General features: G+C 38.8%; 1 pseudogene; it reads right to left on the minus strand.

Moving 5' to 3' along the window:
• Positions 1 to 4,163: 4,163 nt before the first annotated feature.
• On the minus strand, positions 4,164 to 16,425 carry LOC121754646 (annotated as a pseudogene).
• Between the last annotated feature and the right edge of the window lie 1,526 nt (positions 16,426 to 17,951).

Consider the following 17,951-nt stretch of genomic DNA (forward strand, 5'->3'; position numbering starts at 1 on the left):
ATTTGACACAAGTTCTGAAATCATGATTATACAATACATGTCAATAGAATGCACATCAATTGTCAACAACTTATAGAAAAATGTCAACATCTTGTATATCAAATGTCAACGGCTTGTCAACAACTTGTATATAATGTCAACAACTCAAAAACAGTTCTTGTAATTAAAAAATACTAACAACTATTTTATTTAATTTTTTTATTTGAACAAGTTCTGGCATCATGATCATACAATACATGTCAATAGCCTGCATATCAAATGTCAACAACTTATAGTAAAAAATGTCAACAGCTAGTCAACAACAAATCTATAACTTTCCAACAATCCCACATTTCCGAATCAAAAGCAAAATCGGTCAATTTCACAGCCATGAAGCTTGAATCAGAGAGATATGAAGCAACAACTACTCTTGGCGCTCAAATTCGTCACTCTAAGCAGCGCGTACATGTTCACGCGCTCCCGAACTCCGGCGCACAAGCTCCCTCCTCTTAAGTGAAAATTTTTTTTGACCTTTCAAAATTTAAGCACTCGGTTCCATATACAATGTACTCTGAGGCCTTAATATGATATCCTTCTCAATGAGCTTTTCAAGCAACTTCACACCTCTATCATATTGACCAGCCTTGCATCAGTTTTCAATCAGAACACCGTAATGCCCTGCTTCCGTTATACTCAGCTTAATCATCAACTGTAACACATCAACTGCAGCATCAAAATCACCCACCTTGCATTAGTCAAGCATCAATTTCATGAAAATCGAGTTATCCTTAGGTGGAATGTGCTACTCCACCATCTCCCTCAACAAAGCCCGAGCCTCAGACATCTTCTCTGCATCACACAGGCCCGACAACAAGGTTGAATAGGTTACAACATTCAGCTTAATCATATATCCTCTCATCTCCTCCACCAACCTTTATGCATCATCCACCCTCTCCACTACAACACACCCTTCGATCAAAGTCGTATACGTAATCACAGTAGGCCCAATGTTCCTACCTTTCATCTCCACAAACGTCGGCCGCCGCCGCCTACGAGATGCCCGTGCTCCCCGACGACTCCGAGACAATCCATAAATTCTTCAAAGCCAATTTCTGTGAGATTTTATTAGATGCTACTAATTCAAAGCCATGAGAGACTTAATTAATGTAGCATTCAAGCATCAAACATCAAGCAAAATTTCATTTTTCATTTATTTAAGGGAGGAAATTTGGAATTAATACCTGCCACAATAATCTACAAATTCAGACAGAAAAGCTATTTGCTAGAAGAAGCTACAAAGCATCAGCTTCTTTACCCCTAAACCTGTCCAAGCAAAACAATTTCAATTCAATCCATAGTAAAACATCAGTTCTTGGACACACACACACACACACACAATCACACTAAAATGTTAACAACTCTATTAAAATGTCAACAACTAAAAAATAACACTTATAATTCACATATCAATAGCCAGAATATCAAATGTCAACAACTCTATTAAAATGTCAACAACTAAAAAATAACACTTATAATCACATATCAATAGCCAGAATATCAAATGTCAACAGCTCTATTAAAATGTCAACAACTAAAAAATAACACTTATAATTCACATATCAATAGCCATAATATCAAATGTCAACAACTCGTATTAAATTGTCAACAACTAAAAAATAACACTTATAATCGAAATTATCGAAATTATGTGAATCAAAATTATGACGAGAGATATAATCGAAATTATGTGAATCAATACACAAGACATTATCCAAATTATTCAAAGCTTGCAGCAGAAAAATAGCTTACTGACTCTACATAAAGGAATTAATTAATCTAAAATACTTTATAAAAAAAACTCAAAAGTAATCGGCTGATCGAGTGACCTTTATTGTCCCAATTAGTGAGAATTAGCAGCACCAATTTGATGCCATGCGTTTCCGGAGACGGCACTGGTGATGCTACTAGATTTTCCGCACCCTCAGTCTCAGGAGCCAGCGACGGACTTCTGCTCAGAAAATCTTCATTTCGGTTGAGCTCCGCTGCAGTAGACGGATCCATCCAGTCCGAATATGAATCAGCTGCACCGTCGAAGACCTCCGGAGCTGGTGCCGGACTCTCAGATTTCTCCTTGTGCGCCGGCGACGGTGCCAGAGAAGGAACTATGTGAGATTTACTCTTACCGAAAATCCTATGAATTGGATCCAGAGAAAGATCTATGTGATCTTCCTTTAGCAGAAACCCTAGGAATTGGGGCTGGAGAAGGGGCTAAAGCAGCGACAGTTTTTTACTAAATTACCATTTTGACCTTTTTTAATTAATTAATCTTAAAATATTTTTGATGTGGCAAATTCTGGACCACTCATTTAATAAAAATGAGTGGCTAATAATGCATCTCAATTCTCAATTAGAATAAAAAATCTCAATTGATCACAACCCTATATATATATATATATATATATATATATATATAGGATTGTATTCAAATCCTTTTCACCTATTTAATACAATCTCCTTCTTAATCTCCACCATTTATTTCCAAGATCCTAGGCCTAAATTATTGGCTTTTACAATTAAATTAAATACAATAAAAAACCGAAAAGGATAAAAGAGGGAATTACTAAATTATTTGTTATGGTAACTTCCATGATTTTCTCCTTTGAAGATCTTGGCGGTTATCTTCTAAAATCACACCCACCAAACGTGTTTCTCCCCCTAATCCATCGCCGAACTCTTTCTCTCTCCCTATTCCACGTTGCAATGAAACCATATTGTTGAGTTAAATTATTTAGTGCACCATAGAGTAAGCAGATACACATAATGCACCAAATTGTACTAGATAATGCATGTTATTGACTATATAATGCACGATGTTTGAACCGTAATGTATAAGTTTTCTGAGCCTTTTTGTTTGTTTATGTTATTCAATTTCATGAGTAGTTTAAGATTGGCACTGTTTGCTTGTTTGAGGCACGTTTCAATCATTCCCCAAGGGTTTAACAATTATTGGGGCTAGGGTGTAGTATGGTTTTAGCTACACAACCGTAACTAAAGTCCACGAGTATTAGCCCTTCCTCTATGGTTTAGTTATCAGCGTCGCTAAGGTGGTAGTTTAAACCAATACACATAATGCATCAAATTGTACTAGGTAATGCATGTTATTGACTACAAAATGGACGATTTGTGAACTGCAATGTATATGTTTTCTGATCCGTTTTGTTTGTTTTTGTTATACAATTTCATGAATAGTTTAAGATTGGCATTCGTTGCTTGTTTGGTGCACGTTTCACTCATTCCCAAGGGTTTAGCAATCCTTGGGGCTAGGGTGTAGTATGGTTTAAGCAACACAACCGTAACTAAAGTCCACGAGTATCAGTCCGTCATGTATGGTTTAGTTATCAGCGTTGCTAGGGTAGTAGTTTAAGCCGAAACACATAATGCACCAAATTGTACTAGGTAATGCATGTTATTGACTATATAATGGACGATTTGTGAACTGCAATGTATATGTTTTTTGAACCGTTTTGTTTGTTTATGTTATAAATTTCATGAATAGTTTAAGATTGGCATTCGTTGCTTGTTTGGTGCACGTTTCAATCATTCCCCAAGGGTTTAGCAAAACTTGGGGCTAGGGTGTAGTATGGTTTAAGCAACGCAACCGTAACTACAGTCCACGAGTATCAGTCATTCTTCTATGGTTTAGTTATCAACGTCGCTAGGGTGGTAGTTTAAGCCGATACACATAATGCACCAAATTGTACTAGGTAATGCATGTTATTGACTATATAATGGACGACTTGTGAACTGCAATGTAAATGTTTTCTGAACCATTTTGTTTGTTTATGTTATAAAATTTTACGAATAGTTTACGATTGGCACTGGTTGCTTGTTTGGGGCACGTTTCAATTATTCCCCAAGGGTTTAGCAATCCCTGGGGATAGGGTGTAGTATGGTTTAAGCAACGCAACCGTAACTAAGTCCACGAGTATCAGTCCTTACTCTGGGGTTTATTTATCATATCGGCTAGGGGGTAGTATCAATCGATAAATGTAATGTACAAATAATATTGTAAAATGTAATCTATTTAATCAGTGATGTACAATATATGTACTGTAATGTAATTTTTCCTGATATGTTTTTGTTATGATTGTATACAGCATTTTAGTTTGCTCAGCACTTCCCTATCAGGGGCCATATCTGAGGCTGTATAGATGGTCGACCTTCCACCACCCTGGTTTCCTATGCTCAGGCTCTTCATGAGCTGTACTTGTCCCGGTCTCTGCTAATCTCTTCCATAATTTCTGGACAATTCCATCTGGAATTACATCATCGACCACTTCGTCGATGTCCAATCTAAGCTGCTTCACTGCTATCCAACATATAACATCAGAACATGATTATAACGAAAACTATCAATATTGCATTTACATTAGCTAATGCACCATTCACTCATGTACACAAGCAGTAATTGAATGTATAGTACTTGATAAATAATGTATAATACTTGCTAAATAATGTACAGAAGCAATCAGATAATGCACAACAGAATATTACATTGCATCAACTAGGTTCATATACACAAGCAGTCAAATAATGCATAATACTTTATAAATAATGTATAAAAATAGATAAATAATGTACACATGCAATCAAATAATGCACAAAGGAATATGACATTCACCTATTCACCCATATAAACAAGCGGTCACGTAATACCCAATACTTGATAAATAATGTAAACTATTAGCTAAATAATGTACACATTCAATAAAATAAAGCACACAGGAATATTGCATTCACCCATTCACCCATGTGCATAAGCAGTCAAATAATACCTATAAATTGATAAATAATGAATAATAATAGTTAAATAATGTATAGATTCAATCAAATAATGCACATAGGAATATTCATTCACCCAATCACCCGTATACAGAAGCAGTCAAATAATGGATAATACTTGGCGAATAATGTGTAAACAGTGACTAATAATGTACCCAATCAATCAATTAATGCACAAGAAATTACATTCACCTACCACCCTTTTACCAAAAAACCGCCGACGAATGGACCATGGAATACTAAATGATGTACATCAATACCAGAAATTCTACACGCAAATGAAATAGATCCCTCACCTTCAGCAGCGTTGGTTGAGATCTTGAAGGTCGGCCTCTCTTCATCATAATGTATCTGCGAGACGAAACAAATATAAAAAACCGCTAAGATTTCGTCGACAAAATCTGCAACTAAAGCATGGCAAACTAGAAAATAATTTCACACCCAATAATAGGCAGAACCCTAACAAAAACGTAAAACGAATTTATGATTTCAGCAAATCGAGACCAAGCTGAGTTTGAAAACAGAGATGGTCGCGCACTACGGGAATAATGTTTGGACGGTGAAACGTACAAAAATCGCGCTCTCTCTGTAGATTTCCGGTTGCTTCTGGTGGCGGCTAGGGTTTAGAAAGTGGTGGGAATGTGGGAAGACAATTTACAGTGATGAATTGAGGGAGTAGATGAAGCTAATAGCAAAATCCCTCTTATAATTCGCACATTCCGCTTTTGGGCGGTTTTGGTACTGTGCATTTACCAATTTACCCATATAATGCATAAAAAGGCCTTAATAATGCAACGACGGGATCATTAGTAAGCTTCTCATCCTGATCGTCCATTCCTCAAATCTAACGGTTCCAATTAAGAAGAAACTTAAATCTAAGAGAGGAAAAGGAGATTAACACTACCCTATATATATATATATATATATATATATATATATATATATATATATTACTTTTATAATAAAATGTGAGTAAAATAAGTTGGTGGAATGTGGGGCTTACATACCATTTATGGTAAAAGTGAAACAGGACTCTTAAGTTGGGACGGACAGAAATGGCAAAACAAGGCTCTTAAGTGAATGGAGTATTTGTTACTATTTCACACGGCAGGTCAATCACCATATTCGACTGACTTATGTGCATTTTTTAATCCTATTTGGCACTACTAAATTAACGTGATTTTGTACGTTACTTTTTATCTTACTTGCCACGAACTTAAAAAAAAGTAGCCTAAAATATCATAAACATTTCACGGTTGACAACGTAGAATAAGTTTTTCGCTGAAGATATTTTACTTGGGTTAAGGTGGAAAATAACAAACAGAATACAAAGTTGGTGATACGTTAGATCAATTTAGAACAATGTCCATAGAGTTAATGATGGTGATTTTATTTATGTGGGGTTATTTTTGTAATACTATGATTTAAAGACAGTGTAATTTACTATAGATAAGTAGAGAATTATAAGAAACATTGCCTTCCGTTTTAATGATGAACAGGGAAACGTCATAGGATTGTCGAAAGAATGGAATATACTAAACTTTGACGCAACACAATTAGCATAAGAATGCTTCTCCCCTTTATCACAAATAAATCTTTTCATAACTTCTACTGCCATTGCTTTTCACCGCACGTATTCTTCCCTTTAATATATATAAATATATAATTTTTTTCACATCTACATACAGTTCATAAACGAAATATTTGTATATATATGGTTCTATCATGGTCCACATTAATCTTCACAAATTACTATAATTGTTGAAACAGAACTTAGAGACATCATGGAACTCGACAAAAATCTCTTTTTTCCATTACTTCTGGTTTCATTTATTTTCATATCAGGTAGTAATATTATGTACTATGTTTATACATCCGCTATATTCATTTTGCCATTTTAACCGTTTCAATTATATGATTCAATGCAATAAAATTACCAAAACAATATTATTATGAATTAAATAATAATTTTATTTTTTGTAATGAGTTTGCATGATTTGCAGGGCCGAAACCTTCTGAGGGCGCAAGAGTTTTCACCATCGTCAACTACTGCCGCCAAACGATCTGGCCGGCGGTATTTCCCGGCGAAAATTTCAACGGCGGCGGATTCACCTTAAAAACCGGGGAGTCCCGCATATTCACCGCCCCGGTAAGCTGGTCCGGCCGCATATGGGGCCGCACCGGCTGCAAGTTCGACAGCAGCGGCAACGGATCATGCGAGACCGGCAGCTGCGGCACCAGCTTCAAGTGTGGCGGCTCCGGCAACACGCCTGCATCTCTGGCAGAGTTCACCCTGGCCTCGCCAGACTTCTACGACGTCAGCCTGGTGGACGGGTTCAACCTGCCGATGACGGTGACGCCTATCAACGGTAGCGGCGGCAACTGCAGTGCCGCCGGGTGTGACGGGGACCTCCGGCCGAACTGCCCGAAGGAGCTGGCAGTGCGGGGAGGAGGGGGACGCGTGGTGGGGTGCAGGAGCGCGTGCGACGTGTTTAGCACAGACGAGTACTGCTGCAAAGGGCTGTACGCGAATCCGGTGACCTGCCAACCGACGTCGTATTCGAAGATCTTCAAGAAAGCGTGCCCCACCGCGTATAGCTATGCTTACGACGATCCCAGCAGCATCTTCACCTGCTCGGCCTCCGATTACGTCGTCTCCTTCTGCTCCTCCAGGTAAAAACAACATTCCATGCCAATATATATAAATCTTATCAACATACCTATGTCACAATTATTTCAGTTAGAATTCGATCTTGTTCTTGGCAGGAACCATTCTGTTTGCTCATACCATAACAACAAATTAGTGTGTGCAGCAGCAAGTGGATTGAGGGCAAATGGGATCAAGTGGGTGATGATGGCTTTTACATTGATCATCACATCTCTTTGGAAAACTTGTTGAATTATCCTCAGCATATGTATCTAATGCAACTTTTGAAGGTGTTTTCTAGTTTGGTATTGCTTAAAACACAATGCAAATTCACATGCAAAATATATTATGTATATGTTGACTGCTATTTGTTCAAAAACATATGCACCAAAATTTCAAGCATCCTTTAGCTCTCATGTAGACTCTCTGAGGTAGAAATGTGGGTTATAGATGGCTATAATCCTACAAATACAACATCTATTACTCGAGCAAAAACAGTTACCTCACGCTGGGAGCCTTCTCCTTCTTTAGGCTAGCCAGTTGTTCAGTGAGTTTCCTTTCGTCACCACTCAAACGTTTCGGGATCTCGACTTGCACTTTGACGAGCTGGTCTCCCCTCATGTTCCTCTTGTTAAGAAGAGGCACGCCTTTCTTTGCCATGACTAAGGTCGTGCCTGGTTGCGTGCCTGGCGGAATTTTGAGGTCGACCATTCCATCAACCGTTGGTACCTTGGTTGTCGTTCCTAAGATGGCATCTGTTTAAGAAACCTTGCATGTATAAAGAATATTGGTGTCGTCCCTTCTCAGGACGGGGTCGGGGAGGACATCAATGGAGACGAAAAGATCTCCGGGAGGACCCCCTTTACGTCCGGCATTTCCCTCATTACGCACCCTCAAACGGCTTCCAGAATCCACCCCGGCTGGGACTTTCAAGCTGATACGCTTTGACTTTCTTACTCGGCCTTCACCCCCACACGTGTTGCAGGGAGTCGATATCTCTCCCTCTCCACCACAAGTCGAACAAGTCATGACCTGTTGAAAGACACCTAGTGGTGTCCTCGTGGATGCTACGACTTGCCCTTGACCTCCGCACGTGCTGCACTTGGTCGAACTCGTTCCCGGGTTTCGCCCCCGAACCATCACAGGTGCTGCAGCTCTCAAGACGAGTTATATTTCAATCTCCTTCTCGATGCCAAACACTGCATCTTTGAAGTTGAGGACCAAATTGTAGACCTGGTCTTCACCTTCGGTGGCTCGACTGTGGGATACCCTTCCTCCCATACCCATACCACCCATCCCACCCATGCCTTCGAAATAATGACTCGAATATATCGAATGGGAAGTTAAAATCCTGCCATTGAAAGTAGACAAATGTTAGAATACTTGCAACAATAACAAACCACCATTAAGTAACCTCTGATTTTGGTTACATTCTTTAGTGCAAAGGTACACAAATACGCGTATCAGTTAGAATATTAGATCGAGTATATTACACTGAATTTCTTCTTTTCACTGGGGTAAAAACAATAAAGAAGGAGATTTCTTTTAGGTGCAAATAACCACCCTCGAACTAACGATGTCAAACAATAAGGGGTGATTTGCACCTCACCTAGAACAATAGGAGGTGGCTAATGTACTATGCCCCTCTACGTCTACTTTTCATGCTTTTATAATTATAAAGTAAAAAATCTATATATAGTTACATGTACTATAGATAAACATCCTTTAACAATTCCAATATGTACTTTCCATTATATTGATAGCTTACTCTTACAATTTACGAATAACCATTCATCTATTTCTAATACTGTTATGCATATATGATTTGATAACTTCAATAAAAAAATATTGAGAACTGTAGTGCATATGTTAAATGGACTATCTAAAAATTGGCCTAATAGCTAGGGTGTGTTGTGCCTAAACCGTATTTATTGTTCCACTATTTTAATGGCTAATGAATTCCAATAGTGGCGGCATAACTTACCCCCATACCCATGCCAGCACCTTTAAGCCCGGCCTCACCATACTTGTCATATATGGAACGTTTCTCATCATCTGATAAAACCTGTCACAGAATTTATTATTTAGAAAAATGATGCATATTGAATGCTCAAGTTAAATACGTAAAGTGTGTATATTTTACAAGGAATAGATTCCTACCTCGTAAGCATTACTAATCTCCTTAAACTTTTCTTCTGCACCAGCTTCTCTGCGTTTCAGATGTACATCTTAATATGAACATTTTAAATTTGCAGAGTTTCGCATCATTATAATTTATAAAAAACCTCAAACATAAGAAAGGCATAATAATCACATTGATGAGAATCTAGCAGAGTTCTCACAAGGAAACTTTCCTTGCATGTATCTCAATAGATGAAGATTGTTTTACTGTTGATTACGATAGTATTATTTGCAGCATTACCTTAAAACAAACATCCTTTAGCAACACAATCACATGTTAATGGCTTTTAATGTCAGCTTAAATATTCAATGCCAGAAATTTAGTATTTCACTTTCATAATCATTTCTACATCAGTTTCAGAGCTTATTCCTTGAAAAGGTCAAAGAAAATGACAATAGCAAAAGACATGCTATTTCTTTAGAACCAAAGACAAGCAAATTTTGAACATGAACATTGAAAAACAAAGTCAAACCAACTTATAACCAACAAAATAGAGAAAATGAAAAAAGCTTTTAAAAGCCAATAAAAACAAAAGATGTGTCATGACTTGTTCACGTCTGGATGATAGTTACGGGCAAGCTTTCGATATGCTGAAGAAGAAAGTAAAACAAATGAGATATAAATTATATTATATGCTGCTTAAGAAAAAACTAACATCAGATCACTACAGCAATTTAGGCAAAAAAATGACTAGTTCAATAGCATTATATGAGGACACAGATTGACTAATTAAAACAGGCATTTGTGATGTAAAATTAACTTAAATGGGCCTTCAGCTCTTAATGATTACTCCCTCCGTCCCCCAAAATTCGTCACCATTTGACCCGGCACGGGTTTTAAGAAATATAATAGAAAGTGGGTTGAAAAAGTTGGTGGCATGTGGGTCCTACTTTTATATATTAGTTTTATAATAAAATGTGAGTGTGAATGAGTTAGTGGAATGTAGGGTCCACTACCAAAAATGGTAAAAGTGAAAGGTGACAAATTTTTAGGAACGGACGAAAAAGGAAATAGGTGACAAATTTTCAGGGACGGAGGGAGTATTATTCAGATACAAAGCGCATGCTTATAATTCTAAATGGAGAGGATTGCAAATAATGAAGGGAACATGTACCAAAAACATTTATAAAATGGGAGGCTAAAACATTGACAAATGATGATATAGAGAGTTTGAATTAAACATATTTATGTCGATTCCCAAACATGAGAAGTCAAGAGAGAAGTAAATAACATGGCAGGAATTAGAGATTTGATGGTCACCAAAAAATATAGACTAAAATATGTCGTTGAATCGATAGACTCATTTAGACAAGAGTATGCATTATTCAAACACAAATATCATGGTCCAACAAAAAGATGTGCAGGATCTGAAGGTCAGTGGAAGGAAAGACATGTTTAAATGGTACGCAGAGATACAGGTAGCCATTCTTGAATTGAGTTCAGCATAAAATCAAGATATTCTGCTCAGAGCTTGGGCAACAAGTTCGCTAGATAAGCAAAAGTAAACAGTAAACCACAAGAAAGAGTCAAGATAACACTAATAACTTTTGATCTCAGACTTGTCTGCATTTTTTGAGACGCCAAGGACAGAGTAGTAATCCTGCATAGAAAAGGTTATATATATATATATGGGAAATACGTGACAAGATGTGAATGGTTCCCATTTTCTTTTTTAGAGCATCCGCAATGGCGGACTTCCGCGCGGAATTCCCACAGACGTCCCGGAATTCCGTCGCGGACGTCCGCCATTAGGCGTGCCCGCCACGGATACGGAATTGGGCTGAGGACGTCGCAGGTCCGCGGCGTTAAGCGGAATTCCGCGGGGACGTCCGCCATTGCGTCGACTCCCAACGGAATTCCGCTTTATTTCATTTTTTTTGTAATGTCTATATATACCGCGCGGAAGAAGTGTGGCAGCGTAGGGGTCATCGTTGATGTAGTTTTTAATTATTGAAATGTATTTTTTTTATTTTGTGAAATGTATTTTTCTTATTTTAATGAAATTTTTTCCGTATTTTCGTCGAAATTTTAATTACGTAAATTGTTTACTTCCGGAAATTGTTTAATTTGTGAATTTGTGGTTTTTTTTATGTGGGAATTCCGTCGGGAATTTCGCAGGGGAATTCCACCACTGTGCAGTGGGAAGTCCGTATGACGTGGCAGTGCAGTGGGAAGTCCTTATGACGTGGCAGGAGGTGTTTTTGGGAATTTCGTGGGGAATTCCTCCGGGACATCCGCACCACTGCGGATGCCCTTAAGGTAAAGAAAAATTGTTGCAATTCGCAAGTAGGATAGCTGTGCCAGTTTACTTGATCTTTTCATGGCATAACAATGTCAGCAAAAAATTAGAGGTTTATGTGTAGTTTCCTGTGGTTTTCTTTCTTTACTTTCTTTCATTTTACTTTAGTAATTGATGGTAGATTTGAGCATGTGGATAGATGTGGGGAATTAAGGTTCTCCTCGGGCCAACTAGTCAACTCCAACAGATAGCAAAATACTATTAACGTGCATTAGAAAACTAATTGTAATAGACTACAAAACCATAAAACAGTAGCCAACTCACTCGTTCAGCTCGAACAACAAGGCGGGCACCTCTTCTCTGGCATTGTTTGGCGTATGATGCTAAACCAAAATGTTCACCCAAGGATTTCTGATATAAAATTGTTGAACTTAGAAATCCGGCTCTTTTGGACGAACTGCACACAATAGACAACGAGGTGATCGATGAGAGAGAATCTGAGGACGAATTTTGTTAGGATAAATTAATAGTGACCCCCTCTCCCGGCAAGAACAAAACTAATAAAAAAAAGATAAAAGAACTAAACACACATTTATGGATGTACCACAATGATAGGAAGAACTCCACAAAACCTCAAAACATGCAATCAACCCAAAAGAGATCTTAGAATGTTCCAGGTATATTCACAGATTGACTCCTTGAGATGTGGCTAAACGACAGAGAAAGAGACAAATTATACTAGTATACATGACCATGGGACCACAGTGTCACGTCGAGGTAACAAAGGGAAGAGAAGTAGCGTGATTATCAAAAGAGGGCTGAGACATAACACACATGTCTCAATAGTGCGACAGGGGTGCACATGTATGAGGCACATATACATAGGGTAGAAAGTAGAAGCATGATCATTAAAGTGAGGGAGACAGAAAGATGTTAGTAAGATGGCAACAAATAGTTATTTGGAATTTCAAATCAGCATAACTATGGCCTAGCAAGTAACTAGTCGTGCATTCGAAGTGGAGATCCAGCAGGACTCTAATGTCTCACATTCTACAAAATATTCTAATCCTAAATCTCAACACACTACCCAGGGATGAGCCAAAAAAAGAACTGCACTTAAAACATACTATATTATAATACTAGCTATAAAAGGAAAAGAAAGCACAAAGCCATTAGCAAGCACCGAATGGCCCCAGGAATCATTAACCCTGAAGACAGGGGCGTAGCCACTTGGGCCTTTGGTGGGGCATTTGCCCCTCCTCAAAAATTTGTATATATACTAATATTTCTTCAAATTTGTATATTTGTTTGAATTCCTTCTTAAATGCCCCTACTCAATTATTTAATTATTTGCTTATACATAATTTTGCCCCTCTTGATTTTAATTCTTGCCTTCGCCCCTGCCTAAAGATTTCCAAAAACAACAAAGAAAACACCTACCAATGAGTAGGTGCGGATGCTCTAGTTACAGCGGAGGATCCGAATACAAACTGAGGCTGAACACCCCACAGCGCAACCCGCCTACTTCCACAAGGAATGACTGCCATCCAGTGCCCTGCTCATTTGGACCAAATTGAAACCTCAATTTTAGCAAAACAGCTGAACTAACCATAGAATTTAAAGCACCAATTTTGCTTAGCACTCTATTATTATTGTCTTTCCCATTCTTCCACAACCCAATTTCCTAAAGCCAGAAAATACAAAATCTATTTGGGAAACAAACATCACATTTCATCACACAATCGATTGCGAGGCCTGATAAAAAAGGTTAAAGCTGCAGCTCTGAGACACATCTCACAAAAATGATTTAAGAAAAAACAGCAATGAAATCCAAAGTCACTGAACTATGCCCCCTAACAAAAGGTAGTTCGATATTTCAAAAGCCACACCAAGATTTCCGCGGCGCAAGTGCGTGAATTATAAAATTAGACAAGTACGAATTAAAGATTGGAGTAGTATTTACCTTTTGAGTAGATATACGAACTCGAAATACAGAGGTTAGAGTTAGAGGTGAGGAAATTGGAGATAAACTGAAGCTTGTAGAGAAGTACGCTTGTAGAGAAGTAGGCCTAAGACCATCCACAATAGCTCAGCAATAGCTCAGCCATAGCCTAGCTACTGCCACATCATCAGCACTAAAAATCCTCCTGTCACATCATCAAAACAAGCAAATAGCCCAGCAATAACTCAGCCATAGCCTAGCCACATACTATCCACATCACTATTAACAAATATATACAAAATAAAATAATTAACAATCACACAATATACGGAATTAAATTTACGACACAAAAACAAGAAAATTCACTAATATTAATAAAATTTAAAAAGTACATTAATTAAAAAAAATTACATAATTAAGCAAAACTAACGGCGGTCAATCCTCCGCGCCCATAACTCTTCAATTAAATCCTTTTGGAGTCGAATATGAGCCGTCGTTTGGCGCATGTCGGCATGTGCTTGTAGGAGGCCGGCTTCATCGTGAGGTACCCCACTCCGTACGTTGGGGGCGGCCACGCCGTGGCTTGGACCGGCTTCATTATCGTCGTTGACCCAATTGGTCAGATCGCCACCTTCATCTTCGACAATCATGTTGTGCATGATAAAGTAGTCTTCGTATAGGCGCTGATGTGCAGCTACGTGATACCGATCAATCACACTGCGACGGTGGACCACTGGGGAGGTCGAGGTATCGCCGGCTGCAAGGCCGCTTCCATCCATTGGTCTATCGCGTTGGTCGTATAGGCGTCCAACGCTTCGGCCATTCGACGTTCGTACTCATCAGCATCCCCTCCGCTACCACCACCAGCGTTACTCATTTCGCGTTGTTGCTCTTGTACAGAAATTAAGATAGAGAGAGTACTCGTTAAAACAAGTGGTGCGAATGAAAATGACGAGCAAAGCGCGTATATATAGTGTTTCGGAAAAAAAAAATAATTTTCGCGCTAGGCGGTGCGCTGGGCGATCCGGGCGCTGCAATAGCGCCAAGCAGATCGCCCAGCGCCGGCGCTCGGCTGGGCGGTCGGCTGGGCGGCATTGTGGATGGTCTAACCACCAGATCGGGAGCTTCAGCATAAGCTATTGCTTCCCAGTTTTGTTTTATACCAGTCGGGTCGGGTCGGGTCCTGATTCTTTTAAGTTAAAGAATCTAATAAACGAAAAAACTATGATCTTTTGGTTCCAAATACGAGATAATTATATGTTTCATACAAAATGTTTCATCTTTGTTTAATTTAGTACAAAAAGTATTAAGTTTATGTATTTCATACAAAAAGTTTACCTAGTGTTTCAAAATTATACATCCATCAAGTTCCTACTAACACCTTTAATTCCAATTACATCATACATACAAAAAGTTTCATCAATGTTTCACATTCGTACAGAAAGTTTTAAATTATAACATTCCATTAATTATTTTAAATACTATTACTTTTATTACTCAAAAAAATGAAAAATACATAGGAAAAAAAATCACCACTCTTCTCCATCAAATTAGCGAATTGCATTTTATTGTTCGAAGCATTCTAACGTAACAATGGAGAATAAAACCAAAAGAATATTGATTCTTTTTCGTAAAAGTTAAATATTTATTGACCGTTCGAAGCTCAAATTAACATTTTTGTGAAGTTGAAATATGGGCTTATTTTATATATGTTCTATAAAGAATACAATAAAAAAGTAGAATATTGAGAGACACATTTTTTTAAACCATGAGCAATTGTTGGAAGAATTGTAATTAACTATTATTTTTTTGGAGTGATTAATTGTATTAAATCTCTAATTATTATTCCTATTATGTTGATAAGTTGGACAGATTACAAAACTAACTAACCATGTTTAAGTCCCCTCCACGTCATCATTCCCCTAAATTTGAGTTTCAGACCACAACTACTCTAACCCTGCAAGCCCCATCCCGGGCCACAACTATTAAATTGCACTATTCACAACTTCAACCTATTTTACTCGTAAAATAGAATACGTTGAACAATTCAAACCGGGAAAATTCATTGTCTGTCGAAAAAAAAAATTACAAATCCTAAACAAAGAAAATTAAAAATCCTAGAAAATAAAAATACAAGTCATAAAAAAAAATTTAAAAAGAAAAAAACTACTTCTTCTTCATTTGTGCGCGAAGGTAGGCGATCATCTCATGGTGCAACTCGAGATCGAACTCCGACATTGTCGAGGTATCCCTCGATGTCAACTCCGTCAGCTGGCTCATCCGCCAGGTAATACTCATCTCCGACATAGAGTCGGAGATCTTATCCAGAGACTCATCGGACGGCTTTGAGTGCTAGGGGATGAGTGGAAGACGTCGTCGTCTGTCACGTAGAGGTCGATCACCGGACCTCCTTCGCTCGAAGAGTAGTTTCCAGCGGTGGAAACTTTGGTTCTCTTCTGCGCCCCACTTTCCGTCGGTTCTGCACCACCGATGTACTTCGGGCTCTTCTCGACAATCTTCCAAACGTCAAAGTACTTGAAATGCTTCTTCCTGTCAGCGAAGACCTCCGCCCTGGCCTTCTCCACGAGGTCCATCTCGCTGTGCCCGCTCGGCCACATCCGGATTACGTTGGTCCACTTGCCATTCCACTTGTTCATCTCCTTCTAGACCCGACTCCAATGCTTGCGTAGCTCCACGTAGCTACGCTCGAACGACCCTCTAGGACGACCAGCGTTGTACTTCTCCGCAATCCGCTGCCAGAACATTTTGCCGCTCTGCTGGTTGCCGATGATAGGATCCTCGGAGACGTCGGCGAAGTTCTTGGCCAGCCACAATGTCTCCTGCGGACTATACTTCTTCGGCCCCTCATCATCCGCAACCATGCCCTTGCCCCTCCCTTCAGCGGGATCCATATCATTGATTTCGTACTCATCAGTGCTAACAGGCTATGTTAAGTCCATGTTGGTAGCCACCCCCGGACTAGGCGTCGCATCCGGGTTGGGTGATGGCGGCACGTACCAATTGTTGGCTAGACGAACTAGTTCATCTAGCGTTCATCGCTGTTAAACCACTCCATAGAAGCCGAAAATATTGTAATACAAGAGGATTGAAATGGGCAAAGTGTGGAAGAATGGTGCACAAATGAAGTATTTATAGGCAATAAAATGAAAAATAAAATAAAATAAATAAATGTTGGGGACTTGCGGCTCGGCCCGGAATACATCCAACGCCGGGCCGGGACGCTGTCGGTGTGGCACGGGCACGATTAACGCGATGTCGGGACGGGCCACAGGCACGGCCCGGGGCAGCGACTGCGTCACCGGGACCGGCCAAGGCCGGAAATTGCTCTCCTCCAACACCGCAGGACGCAGGCCGGGACCCAACTGCAGTCCGGCCCGCTGGGTTAATGATGCTCTAAAAGGCAGCACACATCTTTTCCTATCTTGCGTTTCATTTGTTGTTTGATGCGTTTCAAGCACAAGAAGGCATGTTCTGTTTTTTTAACAGAGCAGAGGTCCATCCCCCATCCTCCATATATGTGACAGAAGATTGGCAAAGATAGAATTGTAAACAGTGTGCAAATTTCAAGTTATTCTGACACAAAATATTTTTTTATATTTTTGGCATGATCGATATCTCTTGCTAAAACTGCATTGGTTTATTTCATTTATGGTTGCATTAGTCATGATTATTGAAAATTTCAATTATTTTGTATAGTTGATCCAATTTGATATATGCACCGTGCGAATTTCAAGTCATTTCGACATAAAACGTTTTTACACGTTTTTAGCGTCGCCGAAGTCTATTGCTAGAACTGCATCAGTAAATTTCATTTATTTTTGTATTTGTCATTTATTGAAAATTTCAATTATTTCATACAGTTAGTTGGTCCAATTTGATGTATGCACCACGCAAATTTCAATTCATTCCAACGTCAAATGTTTTTGACACATTTTTGGCGTTGCCAGCGTCTGATATTGGAACTGCACGAGTATATTTCATTTATTTTTGCTTTAGTCATAATTATTGAAAATTTCAATTATTTCATATAGTTGATCAAATTTGATTTATGTATTAGTATTTCTTGTTTACAGCAAATTAAATCAGTTTTTAAGCACTC

This window comes from Salvia splendens, chromosome 11 (assembly GCF_004379255.2).
Source record: "Salvia splendens isolate huo1 chromosome 11, SspV2, whole genome shotgun sequence".
NCBI lineage: Eukaryota > Viridiplantae > Streptophyta > Magnoliopsida > Lamiales > Lamiaceae > Salvia > Salvia splendens.